General features: G+C 43.1%; 1 protein-coding gene across 2 annotated transcripts in view; it reads right to left on the reverse strand.

Annotated features, from left to right (window-relative positions):
* LOC126354714 (diuretic hormone receptor-like) overlaps window positions 1-20,811 on the reverse strand; it is a 1,166,839-nt gene that overhangs the window by 502,504 nt on the left and 643,524 nt on the right. For both annotated transcript variants that reach the window (XM_050004564.1, XM_050004563.1), the window contains exon 4: window positions 5,101-5,159. The gene's annotated coding sequence lies outside the window, so the exon portion shown is untranslated. The remainder of the gene's footprint in view (window positions 1-5,100; window positions 5,160-20,811) is intronic.

Consider the following 20,811-nt stretch of genomic DNA (forward strand, 5'->3'; position numbering starts at 1 on the left):
ATCTCTTACGATCTTGCTTGGAATATACTCATCTAACGCATATTGTACGACAGTTCTGAACTTTGTCCACTGATCCTCAACACTATCTGTACTTGATACAAAACTTTTGTGTTGAGCCGTCAGGTACTCTGTAATCAGATTTTTGTCACTTTTGCTAAACAGAAAAAATCTTCCTACCTTTTTTAATATTTCTATTTAAGGCTGAAATCATCGATGCCGTAACCGCTTTATGATCGCTGATACCCTGTTCTGCGTTAACTGTTTCAAATAGTTGGGGTCTGTTTGTCACCAGAAGCTCTAATACGTTATCGCCACGAGTCGGTTCTCTGTTTATCTGCTCAAGGTAGTTTTCAGATAAATAACTAAAAAAAAATTTCACTGGATTCTTTGTCCCTGCCACCCGTTGTTAACGTTTGAGTTTCCCAGTCTATATCCGGCAAATTAAAATCTCCACCCAGAACTGTAACATGGTGGGGAAATCTACTCGAAATATTTTCCAAATTATCCTTCTGGTGCTGAGCCACAACAGCTGCTGAGCCCGGGGGCCGATAGAGACATCCCGTTACCATATCTGAGCCTGCTTTAACCGTGACCTTCACAAAAATCATTTCACATTTTTGATCTCAGTCAATTTCCCTCGATGCTATTGCACTTCTTATCGCTATAAACACGCCTACCCCTACACTGTCCAGCCTGTCTCTGCGGTATACATTCCAATCTGAGTTTAAGATTTCATTACTGTTTACGCCTGGTTTCAGCCAACTTTCTGTCCCTAGTACTATATGGGCGTTGTAACCAATGTATTAATGAGAGCAGTTCTGGGACCTTTCTATAGACCCTCCTGTACTTTACTATTAGCACATTAATATTGTTATTCCCTGTTGCATTTTGCCTACTCCTACCTTGCCGCGTCTCAGGAGGCGTCTTGTCGGGCCTAGGGAGGGATTTCTCTAACCTAAAAAAAACCATGTGCACTCCATGGCAAGTGTGAAAATTATAAAACCTCTATGGTGTCAAAAATGATGTCAATCTAGAAAACATGAAAGGCCGTGGATATTTAAAACATGATTATTATTTCAAATATCCATGGGGTACTATGTTTTCTAGATCCGTATGGATTTAGCCATCACAGAGATTGTACGACTGACACACATGTCCTTTGATACAGATGTGCATAATGTACACGACTGATCATGGACTCTGTGCACAAATACCGGCCATGTACTTACACATTTTATGTACAGCTCATGGTGTTCAGCAACCTATCTAGTAACATAAAAAATATCAATGTAACCTAGAGAAATAAAGTATTAATTCCAACGTTGAACAATTTCAATCAAAATTTTACATATTCGCTGATTGCGTATGAAATGTACCTCGTAAACAATTATACTGATTGTAAAGTGTCTCGGTCAGTGCATTCAAGATGGTTGCATTACCAACATAATATGCATATCTACCAAACTTCTCCGTTTGTTTCACATTCTTCAAACACTAAACGACGTCTGTTTTCGAATGAGCATACATGTCATATAGGTCACTGTCGTCATACAAGTTGGTATGGTTTACCTATTATTCGTATCTAACTTATAACCGGTGCGATATATCGTAGCAGGACTTCCTCTCTCCTTCAATATTTTTTCTTGTTTCCTCATCTTCAGATTTTCCAGGATTTTCCGTTGGTCTTCAATTTTCAAAACCTCTTAGTACAGCGTAACGTTCAAAATTGTAGAGTGCTGCTTTCCTCTATTTGTCCGTGCATCTAGTAAGGTCATCCGAAGACCAGTATCAGTTGCAAAGCGATTTAGAAAAGATTGCTGTATGGTGTGGCAGGTGTCAGTTGACGCTAAATACCGAAAATTGTGAGGTGATCCACATGAGTTCCAAAAGAAATCCTTTGTAATTCGATTACTCGATAAATAGTACAATTGTCAAGGCTGTCAATTCAACTAAGTACCTGAGTTTTAAAATTACGAACAACTTCAACTGGAAAGATCACATAGATAACATTGTGGGGAAAGCGAGCCAAAGTTTGCGTTTCATTGGCAGGACACTTAGAAGATGCAACAAGTCCACTAAAGAGACAGCTTACACTACACTCGTTCGTCCTCTGTTACAATATTGCTGCGCGGTGTGGGATCCTTACCAGGTGGGATTGACGGAGGACATCGAAAGGGTGCAAAAAAGATATAGAGGAGAGAGTGTGGGAGATATGATACGCGAGTTAGGATGGAAGTCATCAAAGTAAAGACGTTTTTCGTCACGGCGACATCTATTTACGAAATTTCAGTCACCAACTTTCTCTTCCGAATGCGAAAATATTTTGTTGAGCCCAACCTACATAGGTAGGAATGATCATCAAAATAAAATAAGAGAAACCAGAGCTCGAGCTGAAAGGTTTACGTGTTCGTTTTTCCCGCGCGCTGTTCGAGAGTGGAATGGTAGAGAGATAGTATGATTGTGGTTCGATGAACCCTCTGCCAAGCATTTAAATATGAACTGCAGAGTAATCATGTAGATGTAGATGTATTACTACATCTGAGTGTGTGACATTACACTAACAAGGAACACCTTGAGTGTGAGGTCGATAAATTTCAACAATTTTTACTCTTTTCGGCGCCCAATGCAACCGTAATATTGGCTACTAATGAAAAGAAGTGGGAGGACTGGAGGTATCCAACGGGGAGCACAAGATCCTACGGAATTTCTTAGTCGATGAGCAACTCACAATAGTGCTACGGTGCCAGTGGTGCTGACACAGCAATGGATATGATAAACAAAGTTTGAATTATATCTATAACAACAGTTGCCCAAGTTGACATTTCGTCAGAAAGGAATCCAAGAAATTTCTCAGAGTAAGGAAGAAGTGGCAGAAAAAAATATTAAGGACTCTGCAAGATGATTCAGTGGATTGTGCGGTGTCGTATACGCTCGATAATACAGAAAATGTACGGGAGGAGTACAATGATGGCCCTACGTCCTTAACAAGTGAAAGTGACATTGAAACAGGTGTCAAGCAACATAGTTCATCATTCTTGTCGGAAAGGTAGCCACAAATTCCACCTCCAGTGAAACGTAGAAAACAACACTTGTTGTCCAAGGAACTGGTACTAAACACAATAACGTACACAGAAGAATATCCGTAACATAGAAAAAGCAGTTGTGAACAGATTTCGAATAAGAACGCAGCAATATGAATGTGTAGTGCATACAAAAATCTACGGATGTTGAAGGGAGGACCAGGAACACTTTTTACAAAAACTGGTGTTGGCGCATTTCAAGGATGTTCGATACAATTTACAATATATGCGTCCTAGTGACATACTACGTTATGTGAATCAAATAGCGAGTGACATAGTCTACAGTGATGTCAAGAGAAGCTGTGATTGACTGAATGGCTTCAAACATGGCAACAGAATTGGACGACTTGAGATAATGAAATATCAGACAAAGTGTCAACTTGAAGAAGCAAAACAAACTGCGGGGAATCGGCCTGAATATATGTAGGTGAGACATACTAACTTATACCATGCTCAGTAAGGAATTCGTTTTCGACTTCGATGTGAAGAGGAAACGCTTATAAAAGGTATCCTGTAAATTAGAGGTACCGAGAGGGATGTATCAAGATCAACTAACATAAGTGCCTTAACGCATTCGTATGTGATTATGCCGACGGGTATGACATTGCAGTTCATACTACCTGGAATACCTGGAACCATTGGACAAGTTCAGCCTCTGGATGTTCGTTTTCTCCCTGCCTATAAACCGTATTATCGCACTTTGTGAAGCTACGCCTTGATGGATAACTAGTTCTGCGGTAAACTCCATGACAGACTGTTTCGCATTCGGTTGCATGCCGTCACTTCGCACCAGTTCTCATCACGCCGTTACGTCAATATCATTCCATAGGGATTCCTTATGAGTGGATACCTAGCTGAAGCCCCTACACTGTTTGTAACTGCCAAGGAGTTCACCTTCGATCTTGATGGTGCTAACCTTTAGATTACTCCGCAGTGCCAACTCTCATTCGGTACTCATGGTGCAAGGCAGTGGTTTGTTTTGAACAATTCTTGAATGTCGACAATGTTCGTCTTGTGAAATGTAATACGTGCATTCTAGGACACTCATTCTCTGTCGCGCTTCCGACGCACTTGGCGAGTCGTTAGCATCTAACATTTTCCCTGTCGTAATTGTTAACGCAACACTTGCAGATGAGTTGGTGTTAACTCTAAATATCCACAGTAGAAAAATTACAATACAAGCTTATAAAATATGTGTTACTTCGATGCACTAACTCAGCAGCAACTGATGGACTCTTCATCATGCCGACTGAGTTGTACTCTTCATAAACATACCAGTGTATGAAATGACATGGTGAAGAGATATTCACCGCCTCATCCAATTCCATTACACTTTCTATAACATCTACATCAACATTTATACTCCGCAAGCCACCAAACGGTGTGTGACAGAGGGCACTTTACGTGCCACTGTCAATATCTCACGTCCCTGTTCCAGTCGCGTATGGTTCGCGGGAAGAGTGACTGCCGGAAAGCTTCCGTGCGAGCTCGAATCTCTCTAATCTTACATTCGTGATCTCCTCGGGAGGTATAAGTAGGGGGAAGCCATATATTCGATACCTCATACAGAAACGCACCCTCTCGAAACCTGGATAGCAAACTACACCGCGATGCAGAGCGCCTCTCTTTCAGAGTCTGCCACTTAAGTTTGCTAAACATCTCTGTAACGCTATCACGCTCACCAAATAACCCTGTGACGAAACGTTACTGTTATCGTCAAAGACAAGATACTACCATTGATGACACAGCTGTGCTAAGACATTTATTGGGCAATAATCCTACGAAAAATTTGTGTTTTGAATAAACTAGTGGAACCCAGTTCTTTAATCTACTTGTAAGCACTCTTGAAACTCAAATAAAAGGATGCAGTATTGTTGGAACACGTTGTTCTACGCAAAAACCATAACATTAATAAAACATTTGATGATCGAATGCTTTTTACAGTAACACACTGATGAGAAGTATGGTAACATTGCCATATTGACGTACTGAAAATGCTTAGGAGAATTTAAGTTCTTACCAGTGGAGTAGATCACTGGAACTTCTGGACCATCCAAACGACCACCGAAGTGAAATCTCCTGAAAATGATAAAAGATTTTTTAGTATTTCCTTATCTGGTCAGTCCTTGGTGGTATGTACCAACAACAAAAAAAAAGAAAGAAAAATAGGTAAGCGACAGTGATATTGCTTGATGACACACAAAAAATGGGTCTTTGGAGCTTTGGTTTTTCAAACTTTCATAGAGGCCACGTTCCGAAAACAGTAGACAGTGAACATCTGAAAGTTGTGATCGTTTTTAAACTACTTTATTATACTATATTTCAAGCAGCCAGAAATAGAATAACAGCTTTACTCTTCAAAACATTTACCATGGTTCTGAACCGGCGTGCAAAAATATTAACAAAGTTATTGGCTCACAGTAACTTGACGAATTTTTACTTGTAAATTATAATTATTTGGAACGACACCGTCGCCAGCACACCAAGATAAGGTAGAAATTTTCAAATTTTTGCTTATAGCTAATTCTGTCACTTCGATTTACGATTTCGGATCTCAAGGGATTCGTTTACTCATCTCTATCATCCGTAAACGTTCATCATTATCAGCATGCAGTTACCCTAGCCGCCAACACTTCAGTATCAGCTCCAACCGCACGATTATGTTCATCTCATACAAACAGTTATCCTTCCGTAGGATATCGTCCCCATCGGGAAATGAAGCCTGGAGGGGTGTTGGTGGTTCGCAATGAAGTCCACGCAGTCGACAACCGTCGTCGTACCTTCCATGGCTGCTACAGGTCCACTGAAGCCCTGGTGAAGGTCTGCCATACCATAATATTACCCCGCCAATCTGCCGCCTCCCCAACCACATCGGCCTAGTGCGTTGCGCTGCGCATGATTCCAGCAGCCGTTCGCCTGCATTACAGCGTATCTACATCTACGTGACTACTCTACAATTCACACTTACGTTCTTGGCAGAGGGTTCATCGAACCACCTTCAGACTATTTATCGCGCTGGATTAGCCGAGCGGTCTCAGGCGCTGCAGTCATGGACTGTGCGGCTGGTCTCAGCGGAGGTTCTAGTCCTCCCTCGGGCATGGGTGTGCGTATTTGTCCATAGGATAATTTAGGTTAAGTAGGGTGTAAGCTTAGGGACTGATTACCTTGGCAATTAAGTCCCATAAGATTTCACACACATTAGAACATTTTGAACAATTTCTCTACCGTTCACTCTGGAACAGCACGCGGGTAAACCGAACACATAAATATTTCGTGCGAGCTCTGAAATATCTTGTTTTGTTGTGAGATCATTACTCCCTATATACGCGTGCGCCAACAAAATTTTATCGCATTAGAATGGGGAAGTTGGTGACTGAAATTTCGTGAACAGATCCCATCGTAATGAAAAACGCCTTTGTTTTAATAATTGCCTCTCCAAATTGCGTATCATACTCGTGACACTCTCTCACTTATTTCGAGGTAATAGAAAACGAGCTGGTCTACTTTGAACTTTTTCGATGTCCCCGACGCTCCTATCTGGTAAGGATCTCATACCGCGCAGCAACACTCCGGAAGAGGACGGGCAAGCGTACTGCAGGCTGACGCTTTAGCGGACCCGTCGCATGTTCCAAGTGTTTTGCCAATACATTATCTATGCGATCGTTCCAATTAATGTCGTTCGTATTTGTAACCTTTAGGTATTTAATTGAATTGACAGTCTTTAGATTTGTTTGATTTATCGTGTAACCGAGGGCTAACGGCTTACTTTTAGTACCCATGTAAGTGACCTCACACTTTTCATTATGCAGAGTCAGTTCCCATATTTTTCAGTATACTCTTATCTTGTCTAAATTATTTTGCAATTATTTTTTGTCTTCTAATGACTTTACTATACGGTAAATGACAGTATAATCTGCGAACAATCTAAGAGGATTGGTCAGTCTCCTAAATCGCTTATGTATATACAAGGTGGTCCATTGATAGTATCGAGCCAAATATCTCACGAAATAAGCATCAAACGAAAGAAACTACAAAGAACGAAGCTCGTCTAGCTTGAAGGGGGAAACCAGATGGCACTATGGTTGGCCCGCTAAATGGTGCTGCAATAGGTGAAGCGAATATCAACAGCGTTTTTTTAAACAGGAACCCTCATATTTTATTGCATATTCGTGTAGTACGTAAAGAAATATGAATGTTTTAGTTGGACCAGTTTTTTTTCGCTTTTTGACAGATGCCGCTGTAATAGTCACAAACGGGGTCAGGGATTTTCTCTGCCTCGTGATGACTGGGTGTTGTGTGATGTCCTTAGGTTAGTTAAGTTTAAGTAGTTCTAAGTTCTAGGGGACTGATGACCATAGCTGTTAAGTCCCATTTGAACCATTTTTTGAAAAGTCACAAACGTATAAGTACGTGGTATCATGTAAGATTCCGCCAGTGCGGACGGTATTTGCTTCGTGATACATTACCCATGTTAAAATGGACCATTTAGCAATTGCTTAAAAGGTCTATATCGTGTTGATATATGGTTATAGTGATCAAAATGCCCAACGAGCGTATGCTATGTAAGCTGCTCGGTATTCTGGACGACATCATCCAAGTGTCCGGAACGTTCGCCGGATAGTTACGTTATTTAAGGAAACGGGAAGTGTTCAGCCACATGTGAAACGTCAACCACGATTTGCAACAAATGATGATGCCCATGTAGGTGTTTTAGTTGCTGTCGCGGCTAATCCGTACATCAGTAGCAGACAAACTGCGCGAGAATCGAAAATTTCAGAAACGTCGCTAGTTCGCAGGAGAGCTTCTGTAAAGTTTGGAAGGTAGGAGACGAGGTACTGGCAGAAGTAAAGCTGTGAGGACAGGACGTGAGTCGTGCTTTGGTAGCTCAGTTGGTAGAGCATTTGCCCGCAAAAGGCAAAGGTCCCGAGTTCGAGTCTCGGTCCGACACACAGTTTTAATCTGCCAGGAAGTTTCACATCAGTGCACACTCCACTGTAGAGTGAAAATTTCATTCTATAAATTAGTTCGACCTGTTCCTGTGAGTGGCGCCGTCACAGCATGTCTTCAAGGTGGATGCTACACTTCACGTTCGTCAGAAGTAACGTGCTGTCATAGAATTCCTGATCTGTGAAAACGGGACAGTGGGAAACTTCCACAAGAGGTTGAAAAAGGTGTGTGGAGATGCTGCTGTCTGTCGCTGTACAGTTAGTCGGTGGACAAGCAGGTTACGTGATGAAAGCGGCCACGGCAATATTGAGGATTGTCCTCGCAGCGGCAGGCGTCGTTCTGCACACACTCCAGACAACGTGCAGAGAGTTAACGAATTGGTGACTGCTGACAGACGCATCACTGTGAACGAATTGTCACGATACTTTGGGATAGGGGAAGGAAGTGTTTGCAGAATACTGAAAGTGTAGGCGTTAAAAAAAGTTTGTGCCAGTTTGGTTCCCAGGATGTTGACAGCGGCTCACAAAGAAACAATGAAAAACGGAATGCAGAGAACTTTTGGAACAGTACGAGAATGGTGGAGATGAATTTCTTGGACGAAGTGTGACAGGTTATGAAACATGGCTCCATCATTTTTTCCCAGACACAAAGAGGCAATCAATGAAGTGGCATCATGCAAATTCACCTAAGAAAAAAATTCAAAACCACACGTTTTGCTGGAAAAGTTATGGCTACGGTGTTTTTCGATTCCGAAGGACTCCTGCTTGTGGACATCATGCCAATTGGAACCACCATAAATGCCGATGCATGTGTGACAACACTTAAGACACTTCAAGCTCCACTGAGTCGTGTTGGATCACATCGGCAAAAGCAGGATGTTTTGCTGTTGCACGACAATGCAAGGCCACATGTCAGTCATAAAACCGTAGAAGCGAACACAAAACTCGGATGGACAACACTGAAATACCCGCCTTATAGTCCTGACCTGGCTCCATGTGACTATCATCTCTTTGGGAAACTGAAAGTCTCTATTTGTGGAACAAGGTTTGAAGATGATGAATCCCTTGTGCACGCTGCCAAACAGTGACTCCAACAGGTTGGACCAGAATTTTACCGTGCGGGTATACGGCCGCTGGTTCCAAGATGGCGTAAGGCAGTTGTGCAGATGTCTGATTTTAGTTTGCGTGGTGGAGTTCCAACCCTCTTGCACTTGGTCAGCCAGAACAGCGACATCAAATACTGGTTGTCGATGAACCTGGAGATGTCGTCTGATGACGCCCCACATGTTAACGATTGGCGACAGATCTGGCGTTCGAGCAGACCAAGGGAAAAATCGATACACTGTAGAGCACGTTCGGTTACAACACCGGTATGTGGGTAAGCATTATCTTATTGAAAAATAACCCATGGAATATTGTTCATAAATGGCAGAACCGCAGTCAGAATCACTAGACTGACGTACAGTTTTGCTCCCAGGATACGTGGGATGACCGCAAGCGCGCTCCTGCTGTCGTACGAAATCACAACCCAGACCGTAACTACACGCGTATGAACAGTGTGTCTAGCACGCAAAGAGGTTGGTTGCAGTCTCTCGGCTGGACTCCTCCCAACCAACTCACGGCCATCATAGGCGCAGAGGCAGAACCAGCTTTCATCAGAAAACATAACAGACCTCCTTTCTGACCAACAAATGAGATCTCGCTCAACTCGAATGAAGTCTCTGATGCGGTGGTTGGTGGTCAGTGGAATGCATGCTACAGGGAATCTGACTCGGAGCTGTCCTTGTAGTAACCGATTTGTAACAGTTCGGTTTATAAGTGTTGTGCCCACTGCAGCTCAAACTGCTGCTGAAGACGCTGTACGACGCGCCACAGCCGTACGACGACCACCACTGCCTTCGCTCTCCGTAGTACCACGTGTCAGTCCGGAGTCCGGTATCCTTGTGACCGCACATCCCCGTGACCACCACTGCCAAAATTCATGTGCAATGGCTGGCTACATTTCTGCCGCGTCTTCCTGCAGTGTCGCGGAAGGAATATCCAGCTTGTGGTAGCCCCATTACAAAACCTCGTATAAACTTTGTGAAGTGTTCGTAACAGCGTCTTTGTGGTCTTAAAGGCATCCTTGACTAAGATCAAATCACCACATCCAATGTCAAAGGCAACTAACGCTCGGGGCTGCAACACAGTTTATTTAAAGGCACTACTAGAGCCACTCCAACGCGACGGGCTGATATTTGAACAGACATTGTCTATCAGATGTAGCATCACGCCTACCAACTTTCATTTGCGTCGTACAACTTTTTCTTGACGTTGCAATTTGTTTCCGTCGGTGTATTATATTCGTCGTACAACAGAACATCAAATAAATCAGAACGAAACGTTGGTTTGTTCATAACTATCTTTCATTGTTGACAGTCTTGTCACATTGTTATTCGTCGGTTAACTGTTCTGATTGAGCTGCTGGTTCGATAACTCACCCACTGATATACTGAAATGATATAAACTTGCGAAGAATATTTTTTTTCATTAGCTTTCATAAATTCGGCTTTATATGCATTTATCAAAGAAAACTTTGTTTGATCGTTTCATCTCGCTCCTAAGGGGCATATTAACCCTTGAATGGGTTAGTCGTTGGAGTCGCAAAAATTCATGAAAGGGGTCCCTACCTCTGAACATATACAGTATTTTGTTATCAAATCGATATTTTCAACTTTTGATGGACCTGATCACACACAATGAATTAGAAAGTATTTAGTATATAAAGTGCAACAGTATAAACAACGCTAATTTTTATAAGATTAAATCAAAAGCTTCCAATGTTATTGGGCCCATGTTAGAAGTTCTTATAAATAATTACACTGTGAGCTACACAAACATATTTTGTGCCTCTGTGGGCGGTTTAAAACGTTATCTATCAAGCAGATGTGGATATACGGACAATCATCTTTTGGCGATGTTCCGATATCCGCATTTCGGCTGTTGACGAGTAGTTCTGCAACGTGCTATAGTTTTAGAACATTCTTTCGATGGAATCAGTTACAGACGCTTTTTTCCATACAAATTCCTAGTATTTCCTGCTCTAAATCCTGGACAAAAACATGTATTTCTTTAAAATCTGCTTTCATAATATTTGGGGTGCTGCGGTGAAAATAAACAAATGGTGTTTACAGCTCCTACATACAAATGCCAGTTGCTCTCTGGTGAAGAGTATAACTGCTTAGTTTTATCGGTTCTTTCCTCTGTCTCTTTTCAAAATATGCTTAAATTAATGTCGCTCGCCCGCAATCTGTCTGTATATGCAAGCTGATCTCAGGAAATACTGTTGGGATTTTGCTCCGCTGTTGATTAATAGCTACACTGATGCAAGAGGACATTGTTTTGTATATAATGCCTAAATATTTCATAAAAATCTTCTGAATCATGATGAATTATAGTTAAGTGGTGAAAACGACGCCATTACAACCTAGTGAGCAGCTAGAGATTGCAGAAAGCGGAATTAAATTCCCATATAGTGCGCTAGGCTAGTGATAGCGCGTGTGGGTGAAATTCGAAAGGTTGTGAGGTCGAATCCTGGCTGGTCACTTTTTTCTCGTTCTGACTATTAACCTAGCATTCACCTCAAGATTATGTGGAGGAATGCATTTCAAAATATGACAGTTTCAGATTTTCAGTTTCTGCTTCCCTCAGATTAGAAAACGGAATTCGCAATTTTTAATTTATTGTGCACTCTTTAAACAACGCACAGTGTCTAACTTCAGCAACTTTGCTTCGTTTACGAACAGTTCATTCATTCAGCAGCGCAGCAAGTGACTCAAGATTCAGCTTACTGCCTTTCTTGAATGAGACCTAGACGCGGACACATCTTTGAATGGGACGGTGAAGAAGTCTGCCATGAAGAGACCACGTTAAAGAATTTGAGCAATGAATCTCAACAATACGTCCCAATTCGTACTAAGCTTCAGAAGAAGAGTGCTGTAAAACGAGGTAAACATGAACATTATGCGTATGTTTTTCTGATTGTTTTCTTTTGTTTTATGCATGTGAGACCAAGTTTGTAGGAAAAGCGACATTCCCGTGTACTATCTAACTGATTGGCAGATCCGAATTTCTACCTGTACTAGCAATATTCAGAAGTCGTAACATGCCTTCGTACCCTCAGGTGTAACGTCGGAATAATTCTTCTTGATACTAGAAACGTATAGTTCAAAATGTCTTCCAACATTCTTTGCCAGACAGAACAGTCTCAAGCTTTCTCAGGAGTGACAGTTAAGAAGCGCTTGGTACAACAGGTGGAATTCATGCGCATCTGCTGGAGGTTGGCGGTGCTTTACTCCACTGAGCTGCATCAGCAGCGATAAAAAATCACACTTTTTGAGCGTGTCATTTGATTCTCCACTGCTTTCTTCACTTGCGAATATAGATGTTTGAGTTCATTATCCTGAGGACCATCAGTATATGAATCACAATTATCTTCCTAATCAAAGAGAGCTTCTTCATCAAACCACTGAGGAACTGTTGATTCAAAATCTTAATAAATTGGAAACCACTGCATTAAGGGCAAATAATATATATCCACAGGACATGTGGCTCGTAATTGAAAAAGAGTCATGATGATCCCTCGATTGGCAAATGATTCCGCGCTAGTCCCTCATTCGGATCTCCGAAGGGGACTGCCAAGGGGGAGGTGGTCATGAGATAAACATTGAATCACCAACGAAAGGATAACGCACTGCGAGTTTGGGCTGGCGATGCCCGAAGTTTGACTCGCGTTCGGGAGGACGACGGTTGAATCCCGCGTCCGGCCATCCTGATTGAGGTTTTCAGTGATTTCCCTCAATCGCTCCAGGAAAATGCCGGGATGGTTCCTCTGAAAGGTAACGGCCAACTTCCTTCCCCGTCCTTCCCTAATCCGATGAGACCAATGACCTCGATGTTTGGTCTCTTCCTCCAAACAACCAACCAACCTAGATATGAGAAAGGCTGAGTTCTGCCATAAATATCAGTTAATAATAACGAATTGTTCAAGGTTCACAAGAGGAGGAGGTATACTTGGAAAAAGGCTGGGAGGTGTGGGAAGATTCCAGTTAGATTACACCAAGGTCATACAGAGATTCAAAAATCAGATATTGCATTATAAGACGTACCCAGGAACAGATATGGACTCAGCTCAAAATTTAGCTCTGATGAATAGCAGGTTGATGTTTATGAGATTAGTTACGAAGAATGACGCAAACAGGTGGGATACGGAAGTACTAATGAATGAAGAGATACGCCGGAAGTTCCCTGAAGCTACAGATATTGCGATAATTAATACGTCAGCAGGCATTTCACTTGAAGAAGATTGGAATTTCTGAAAAGAGCAATCACAGAAGTTGGAATGTAGAATGAAGATACAAGGAAGGTAACTGCGAATAAATTTGGTTAACAGAAGAAATACACTCCTTCAAATTGAAATAAGAACACCGTGAATTCATTGTCCCAGGAGGGGAAACTTTATTGACACATTCCTGGGGTCAGATACATCAGATGATCACGCTGACAGAACCACAGGCACATAGACACAGGCAACAGAGCATGCACAATGTCGGCACTAGTACAGTGTATATCCACCTTTCGCAGCAATGCAGGCTGCTATTCTCCCATGGAGACGATCGTAGAGATGCTGGATGTAGTCCTCTGGAACGGCTTGCCATGACATTTCCACCTGGCGCCTCAGTTGGACCAGCGTTCGTGCTGGACGTTCAGACAGCGTGAGACGACGCTTCATCCAGTCCCAAACATGCTCAATGGGGGACAGATCCGGAGATCTTGCTGGCCAGGGTAGTTGACTTACACCTTCTAGAGCACGTTGGGTGACACGGGATACATGCGGACGTGCATTGTCCTGTTGGAACAGCAAGTTCCCTTGCCGGTCTAGGAATGGTAGAACGATGGGTTCGATGACGGTTTGGATGTACCGTGCACTATTCAGTGTCCCCTCGACGATCACCAGAGGTGTACGGCCAGTGTAGGAGATCGCTCCCCACACCATGATGCCGGGTGTTGGCCCTGTGTGCCTCGGTCGTATGCAGTCCTGATTGTGGCGCTCACCTGCACGGCGCCAAACACGCATACGACCATCATTGGTACCAAGGCAGAAGCGACTCTCATCGCTGAAGACGACACGTCTCCATTCGTCCCTCCATTCACGCCTGTCGCGACACCACTGGAGGCGGGCTGCACGATGTTGGGGCGTGAGCGGAAGATGGCCTAACGGTGTGCGGGACCGTAGCCCAGCTTCATGGAGACGGTTGCGAATGGTCCTCGCCGATACCCCAGGAGCAACAGTGTCCCGAATTTGCTGGGAAGTGGCGGTGCGGTCCCCTACGGCACTGCGTAGGATCCTACGGTCTTGGCGTGCATCTGTGCGTCTCTGCAGTCCGGTCCCAGGTCGACGTGCACGTGCACCTTCCGCCGACCACTGGCGACAACATCGATGTACTGTGGAGACCTCACGCCCCACGTGTTGAGCAATTCGGCGGTACGTCCACCCGGCCTCCTGCAAGTCCGTCAACTGCACATACGGTTCACGTCCACGCTGTCGCGGCATGCTACCAGTGTTAAGGACTGCGATGGAGCTCAGTATGCCACGGCAAACTGGCTGACACTGACGGCGGCGGTGCACAAATGCTGCGCAGCTAGCGCCATTCGACGGCCAACACCGCTGTTCCTGGTGTGTCCGCTGTGCCGTGCGTGTGATCATTGCTTGTACAGCCCTCTCGCAGTGTCCGGAGCAAGTATGGTGGGTCTGACACACCGGTGTTAATGTGTTCATTTTTCCATTTCCAGGAGTGTAATTCAGTTGATCAGCGAAAGAAGTAAGTACAATTTTTTTATGGAAATTCTAAAATACTCAAATGCCAGTAACTTAGGAATGAAATAAATAGGAAGTGCAGGGAAGCTAAGAAGAAACGGCTACATTAAAAATGTGAAGAAATGGGAAAAGAAATGTTCAACGGAGGGACGGATTATGCATATAGCCGGCCACGGTAGCCGAGCGGTTCTAGGAGTTCCAGTCCGGAACCGCGCTGCTGCTACGGTCGCAGGTTCGAATCTGGCCTCGGCCATGGATGTGGGTGATGTCCTTAGGTTTAAGTAGTTCTAAATCTAGGGGACTGATGACCTCAGATGTTGAGTCCCATAGTGCTCAGAACCATTTGAACCATTCATTTCTGCACATAGGAAGTCAAAACAAACTTCGGTCAAATTGAAAACAAGGGCAGTAACATTAAGAGTTCAATGAGAACTACACAAATGCAGAGGAGAGAGCGGATAGGTCGAAAGAGTACAAGGAAGCCCTCCATGAGCGAGGGATTTGTTCAAATGGTTCAAATGGCTCTGAGCACTATGGGACTTAACTTCTGGGGTTGTCAGTCTCTTAGAACTACTGAAACCTAACTAACCTAAGGACATCACACACACCCATGCCCGAGGCAGGATTCGAACCTGCGACCGTAACTGTCGCGCGGTTCCTGACTGTAGCGACTAGAACTGCTCGCCCACACCGGCCGGCGAGGGATTTCTCTGGTGATGTGATGGAAGAAGCAGGAGCCGATATAAAGGAGGTAGGGGATCCTGCGTTAGAATAAGAATTTAAAATAGATTTGGAAAGTATCAGATCAAATAACGGGCTTATTTCAATAGTGGTACAAGTCCATTTTTATTCATTCTGAGATACAGAGTCCTAAAGTTAAATGAGCGCTGAAAAACCTGCAGTTGAGATATACTTGAATATTTCTGGTACCTCAACCGCTGATTTTTCAGCGCTCATTTAACTTTAGGACTCTGTATCTCAAAATGAACAAAAATGGACTTGTACCACTTTTGAAATAAGCCCTTCAAATAAGCAGAAAGGATAGATAACATCCCATCAGAATTTCTAAGATCATCAGGGAAAGTGGCAACTAAACGACTATTCATGTTGGTGTGTAGAATGTGTAGGACTGACTATATACTGTTAGGCTTTCGGACAAATATCATCCAAACAGTACCAAAGATAGCAGGAGCCGACAAGCGCGAGAATTTTGTCACATGATGCTAGATGTTCGAAACGCTGAGAATAGCGGTAACCTATAGTGAAAGATGGGTAATATACAATACGTTCCAGAAAAAAGGGAGAGTAGCAATGGAAAACAAATAACGAAAAACTCTGATTGAAAAGGATGCAAGATATGGATGTAATCTTTCACACCTGCTATTCAAACAAAGCGTCGAAGAAGCTATAACGGAAACAAAAGAAAGGTTCAAGAGTGTGATCAAAATTCAGGGTTAATGGACATTAATGATAAAATTAGCTGATAGCATTGCTATCCTAAGTGAAAGTGGAGAAGGATTACAGGGTCTGTTCAATAGAATAAACAATCTAACTAGTAGACTGTATGGATATATGGTTTGAGAGTAAATCGAAGAACTATTCAGAATTAGCTGAGACGAGAATAGCGAAAAACTTATCATCAAAATTGGTGTTCGTGATGTAGATGAAGTTAAGAATTCTGATACCTAGGCAGCAAAATATCCCCTGATGGACGGAAAAATGGACACAATAAGCAAACTAGCTCTGGAAAAGTTGGCATTCCTGGCTAAGAGAAGTCTACTAATATCAAACACAGTTCTTAATTTGAAGAAAACATTACTGAGAACGTCTGGAGCACAGTATTTTATGGCAGTGAAGCATGATGTGTTAAGAAAGTGGAACAGAAGAGAATCGAAACAATTGAGATGTGGTGCTACCGAAGGATGCTGAAAATTAGGTGGTCTGATAAGGTAAGAAATGAGGAGGCTCTGAGCAGAATCAGAAAGGAAAGGAATATCTGGAAAACACTGACAAGAGGAAGGGACAGGGTGATAGGCCATCTACTGAGACATCAAGGATTAACTTCTACGGTAAGTAACGGACTTGTAGAGGATAAAAACTGTAGAGGAAGACAGAGATTTGAATACATTCAACAAACAATTTCTACTCTGAGATGAAAATGTTGGGCAGGAGAGAAATTCTGTGGCGGGCCGCATCAAAGTAGGCAGAAGACTGATGACTCTGAAACTGTCATTCTCTGTCTGTTATAACTGCATATTCATTGATGTCTGCGCTCATGAATTTTACCTGGCGACTACAGTTCTTAGGGGAATTCGTGACTTCCCAAAATCTACCAAGTACACGAATACCCAGCCACGGTTTGCGTTGAATGAAGCTGTCACGAAGACACCAAGTGACCCAAAAATAATATTTTGAAAAAAAAAACTCTCTCAAGCTTTCACTGACTGTTCCTATTACATATTCAGTGACGTTATAACTGCCGAAATTAACCCAGCAACTCTACTTCTAATGGACTTTCCTGACTTTCAACTATGAATCAAGTCTTAGATACCCAGCCACGGTGCACGTGTAATACAACTGTCAGGAAGCTACTTCTGAAGCACAAAAATGATATTTCGGTAAACATTTCCCATTTTCCCTAACTCTGACTACATGTTATAACTACATTTTCAGTGACGTTAGTCATGGCGGAATGCGCTAGATACGCTTTGTGCACACATGTCTGTCGAGTCATGCTCGAATGCCAACTCCAGCGATGAAGAAACAAAATTTAGACATCACGAACAGAGCACTCTACTCACCTAAGGATTACGAGTTAACCGCTAAATAACTGAGCGTGCTGACGCAACTGTAACTCTGTTCTGCATCAGGCATATTGCTCGAAATCATCACGCCACTTTTACACTAGCGAATTTAGAAAGGTACCATATCAAAAACGATTAGAACTACTCCTCATTTGACGAAACACCAGTGCTGGTGACGCGAAGTCAACTTTTACATAAACATACAGAGAAACCTAATTCAATCACGACCCTAGAGAACTGATCAGAGGGAACTCCCTGATACGAAACTGAAAACAACTCTGGACGCTTGATGTAATAAATAAAGCAATTCCCTAACAGTAATAAATAACTATACTCACTGATCAAGACACACAGATACATAAGAACATGTTTCGAATAACATCAAGAATACCACAGTATCTTTCGGATCGTGAGTCGTTAGCCAGTGATCGTTGTCGTGGAATCACTGTGTTGTTACGTGGTCGGAGTGGATAGTTAACACTTCCTATGGACGGAGGAGTGGGAGAAGCTCAGATTCGGAGAGAATCAAACTTCGCCAAGCGTACAAAAGGCTAATCAATAGCAGCTGAAATAAACATCACTCTTTTTACCAGTAGGTAAAACTGAAAACAACTCTGGACGCTTGATGTAATAAATAAAGCAATTCCCTAACAGTAATAAATAACTATACTCACTGATCAAGACACACAGATACATAAGAACATGTTTCGAATAACATCAAGAATACCACAGTATCTTTCGGATCGTGAGTCGTTAGCCAGTGATCGTTGTCGTGGAATCACTGTGTTGTTACGTGGTCGGAGTGGATAGTTAACACTTCCTATGGACGGAGGAGTGGGAGAAGCTCAGATTCGGAGAGAATCAAACTTCGCCAAGCGTACAAAAGGCTAATCAATAGCAGCTGAAATAAACATCACTCTTTTTACCAGTAAGGAGTCGGGTTGATCTCATTCCCAATTTTTTTGCAAAGAAACCAACGGGAATGTTTTATCTGAAATACAAACCGTTTGCTAGACCTCTCTGGAAAAGCTTACCGAATTTGGCGCTACACTACCAGAAAACACAGGAGAGTCTCTGGTTCTGTCGTCTACCGATTTCAACACATGCACTCACTCATTTACACATGCAGAGATAACTCTGGGGTATAGAGTAGACGAGAAAATGATGCTGCTGATTACACAAAATAAATATAGTCCCATCTGCTCTCATGTTGGCACTGCAACGGAGATGGGAACTGTGACACTCAGTGCTGAAATCCCGCATTTCTGCCATGAGTGGCCGAGAAAAATATTTCAGTCACACTGCAGCTAAGAATCGACATTTACGGGGAAAAGGTATCAGTGATAAAGCGTGTGACTGAAACCACACCATCCCTTGGAGTGTTTATTTTCATACATTTCTCGATAAAAAGCGACAGTTTACTTTTGTAGCACGACGACACTCTTCACAACGTTTGACACATCTAACTACATCCTCAACAATTTAAGTCTTCTCTGGAGCATTATAGGGTTGCAAACTAATTTTACGTTTGACACCGCTTTTGTGTGTAGCATGACAGCAGTTTTCATTTTGATATGGAGGCAGAAATCACTAGGAACCGCACAGATCCATTCAACGAAATCTGAACTTTATACAAAGTGGAAAAGGGCGTTTAAGCTTTTTGATCCCTTCTAACAAAGATTCCTTCTGAGACGCACGTGTTTGGCAACACTGTTGGTGTTAGCCAAGCAACTTTCTCGGGCAGTTCAAAAATATTGCTGTGCAGAGGCACTTCTCTGCTGATCCCTGTACGCTGGTGGATTAGGCGACCTGCCTGACACCTCATGTTTCGCATATGGCCACCAGGCACTGGTGTTCGGTGGGTTGCCTATTTCGCCAGTAGGTAGATATTGGTCGATGAAAGTATCTGTATTAGGACCCTTTTAAAATGGTAGGCAAAGAGGCAAGGGCGTCACTGATAGTGCTGCTGAACTGGGATGTTTGCAGAATGAGATTTTCACTCTGCAACGAAGTGTGGGCTGATATGAAAGTTCCTGGCAGATTACAACATCCCCCATGTTGTGGCTAAGTCATATCTCAGCAATATCCTTTCTTCCAGGACTGCTAGTTAAGCAAGGTACGCAGAATAGCTTATGTGAAGTTTGGAAGGCACAAGACGAGGTAGTGGCAGAACTGAGGCTGTGAATTGGTTGGTTTGGGGACGGTAGTCGGCCGTGCCCTTTCAGAGGAATCATCCCGGCATTTGCCTGCAGTGATTTTAGAGAAATCACAGAAAACCTAAATCAGGATGGCCGGACGCGGGATTGAACCGTCGTCCTCCCGAATGCGAGTCCAGTGTCTAACCACTGCGCTACCTCGCTCGGTGGAGCTGTGAGGATAAGGTGCGAGTTGTGCTTGGGTGCCTCACGTGGTAGAGCATTTGCCCACGAAAAACAGAGGTCCCCAGTTCGAGTCTCGGTCCGGCACACAGTTTTAATCTGCCAGGAGTTTTCATATCTGCGTACACTCCACTGCAGAGTGAAACCCTCATTCTGGAATCATCAGTTCCGTCCCCCCCCCCCTCCTTCCCCCTCATGGTACGTCAACACAAAGGCACGGAAAAGGAAGGATGAAATGCTTAAACACGGTTTTATACTTCGGATGAGGCTCAAGTTTCATCAAATTGTTTTTGAATGCTGGCCAGTCGTACCACACTGCATACCAGAGAAAAAAATGTGGTTACGTTACACCCCAAAAGAGTAAAATACCATAAAATGGTATTGCAGCCCCACTATGTCCTTAGGGACGAGTTGAATTGTCTGTGCGATCTCAGAACTGTCATAGGTTGTTGCGAATATAGCCCTGCTACACATTTCAGTGGGGTGATTTCTGTCATATACTTTGTGACACCTTGTGAGGACTTTTTGTGTCCATTTTGATAAGCGGAGTGTCCAAAATGTTTTCCTCTGCTACCCATACGAAAATCTAGCGATTTCCATACGGAGCGTTGCGGTTCTGACCTCCTTCGCACAGGCTTCTTGAGAAGGGTTAAGATATGAGTAATTGGATGATGACAACCTTTCAGTGGTGTGATACGCACAAGAGGCGATTGGGAAAAATTTTGGTGAAATATGGTGCCAACGTGA

Source organism: Schistocerca gregaria, chromosome 3 (assembly GCF_023897955.1).
Source record: "Schistocerca gregaria isolate iqSchGreg1 chromosome 3, iqSchGreg1.2, whole genome shotgun sequence".
NCBI lineage: Eukaryota > Metazoa > Arthropoda > Insecta > Orthoptera > Acrididae > Schistocerca > Schistocerca gregaria.